General features: G+C 34.2%; 1 non-coding gene across 1 annotated transcript; it reads left to right on the forward strand.

Moving 5' to 3' along the window:
- The first annotated feature begins 819 nt into the window (after nt 1-819).
- Trnai-aau (transfer RNA isoleucine (anticodon AAU)) lies at nt 820-893 on the forward strand. Its single transcript has one exon. It is a non-coding gene; the product is annotated as a tRNA-Ile (tRNA).
- Nucleotides 894-3,071: the final 2,178 nt, after the last annotated feature.

Genomic DNA, 3,071 nt, shown 5'->3' on the forward strand with positions numbered 1-3,071 from the left:
ACAGTAATTTCATTTTAATCAGATACCAAAGAGGTTATCTGATAAAGATAAAAAATGTACCTTCTATCATGCATCGATAAAGTGATATATGCATATATATATATATATATATATATATATATATATATATATATATATATATATATATATATATGTGTGTGTGTGTGTGTGTGTGTGTGTGTGTGGTGTGTGCATATATACACTTTATCGGTGCATAATAAAAAGTAAATTTTTTTTTATCTATCAGGATAATCTCTTTGGTAGCAGATTAAACTGAAATTACTGTTGCCACAGATGCGGAATTTATTATTTTAAATGCCGATAAGCAAAATCAGTCATAGAAATCGTGCAAGGGTAAAAATATCACGGGAATCATAAATTTAGATTTCTTGTTTATCTCTCTCTCTCTCTCTCTCTCTCTCTCTCTCTCTCTCTCTCTCTCTCTCTCTCATATCTGCCTCCGTAGGGAAACGGTTACTGAGCAATTAGACGACCTTTCTGATGATTTAATTTATCAGTATCATCATCATAGATACTCGCCCTCCTTCATCTCACTATTCTTGTTTTTGCCTTATTTTTTTAATCCCTATTTCCACGTGTTAGTAAACCCTCTCATGTCACCTTATCGTCATAATGGCGTCCCTGAGTCCTGACATTGCCTTTTTTTTTTTTTTTTTTTTTGCAGTATGCTGTTCGTTTTCGCGATCAGTGATGTCTTGGGTCACATTGATTTATATAGGTAGGCTTGTTGACTGTCTTGCCGTACACTTCACGTTTAGACGACCACTGGGTTTCTTGGGACATAGCCAATCGTAAGCAGGCCTGTTAGCTCAGTTGGTTAGAGCGCCGTGCTAATAACGCGGATGTCGTGGGTTCGATCCCCATACGGGCCAGAGGGGAAATGTTTTGTTGATTGCTACGGTGAAGGTTTCACAAAAGTCATAAAATGTTATGGGTAAAACATGTTCTCTTGGTCTTTTAGATTAAGATCTATACTCTAGATTTTGCTGTATGGTATAATTAGTTAATTATTTTATTGACAAAAATTATACAATTTTTAGTACAAATTTGTCCACAAAGAGACACACTACAAAATAAACAAAGTGGACAGTAAACTCTTTTGTTCTCGCAAGCATATGGGCTACAAAGAAAAATACTTAAGAAAAATACATCAAGCGCAAATAACATAAGACTATAAGACTATAAAAAACGAAAAAAAGGGACTTACTACATAGAAAAAATATAGTCACATCACTATCCAGTATCAAAATTTTTTAACACACACATAATACTTGAAAAAAAGTTTATTTGAAGAAAAACATAAAACGTAGACAAAGTCGCACATTTCTTATAAATATAAAGAACTTCATAAACATATGTACCCAAATCAACAATATTATCATTTTCATTTAATAAATTACTCAGAGACTCACTTAAATTAGGATATTCATGCCTACTTGGCATTGACAGAGGACAATTGATCAGAACGTGTGACTCGTGCTGAATAGAGCTTTTATCACAAGTGCACATTCTTAATTCTGGAGGAGTTCGGCTCCATCTACCTGTTTCTATACGAAGATTATGGGACATGACTCGTAAACGACTGAAAGCTTCGCGAATATAATCAGAGATATATAATTCATCAGTATACAATTTATGTATTCCTAAGTTGGGATTCAGTTTGTTTCTGTAAGTCACATATTTTGTTGCTGAAGTTGGTCTATTTCTAATTGATGATATGATATCAACTAGTGGATCAATTTGATCATTAAAGGCTGGGGAATCTTGAATAAATATATATCCAGGGGAGTCTGCCCCCCTACATAAGAAAACGTTTTGATGCCACGATGAATTGTGCTGCGGGTATCCCAGACTCAGCCTAACACAAATGTGTACAGGTATTTACCCTTACATCTTGTAGACTTTTTACTGAAGGATTGTAATAATTAATGGTTTTTGCAATGCATTTGTTGACCATATTTCTGACCCATAAAACAAGGATGAAGTTGCTGCTGCTTCAAAAACTTTATTCTTGAAATAGAATGGCATTCTAGTATTCGTGTTACAGATTTAAGGTTGATTGCCAATATGGCTGATGTAGAGAGAGGCAAGTTTTTAACTTTCCGTCGTCTGTGAAGCAAGTTCCAAGGTAAAGATAATGGTCACAGTAATTTATGGTTTGTCCTTGAATTGTTTTTAACAACTGGTCACCTACACTTTTGTTCATCACGAAAAATTTGCTCTTTTTTTTCATTTAGCTGCATGCCATATTCATTACAATAATTCATCATAATATCAAATTTTTTAATACGCATTTCTCGCGAAGTGGCAACAATCACTGCGTCATCCATCAACAAAAGCACATGTAAATTACCCAAAAAACTGTCCATTGGTATTGCGTCTTTTAACATCCTAACCATTTTATCCATATAAATGACAAACAACTATTGGTAGTTCCCTGCCGTACACCGACAGAGCTATCTATCACAGCTGTTCTTAAAACATTCTTAGTGCTACTGTACATCTCTTTAATTGCAGACAACATTCTTTTCCCACATCCTAGTTCTTTCAAATAACTTATCATTTTTCTTCTGGGAACTCTATCATAAGCTTTAATGGAATTCATAAACATTATAGTTTTTTCTTCTTCAAAATAGCCAAATCTATTATCAATCTTAATGACAATATTTGTTCTATACATCCTCATTTTTTCTGTGCTCCAACTTGACACTTATCTATACTGAACCATAATTTCAGTCTATTCAATAGCAATATATCTTATATCTTACTTACCGTATCCATGATGCTTATCCCTCTGTAATTTCCACATGCCATTCTGTTTCCAGACTTAAAAAGTGCAACAAGTTTACTGTATCCCCATGATGACAAGTCATTCAAACTCAAAAATAAAGCATTAAACACGGTCAAGAAAAACATCAGTCACAAGGCAGGCGAACAAACAATAAACAATCCGGGGCATAAGCCACAGTAGCTTTTATTCATATTCATGTCCTTTAGAGCCCCATCTAGTTCTGTCCCTTTTGGTAAAGTAAACGTTCCCATCTATGTTT

Source organism: Macrobrachium nipponense, chromosome 15, assembly GCF_015104395.2.
Source record: "Macrobrachium nipponense isolate FS-2020 chromosome 15, ASM1510439v2, whole genome shotgun sequence".
NCBI classification, from domain to species: domain Eukaryota; kingdom Metazoa; phylum Arthropoda; class Malacostraca; order Decapoda; family Palaemonidae; genus Macrobrachium; species Macrobrachium nipponense.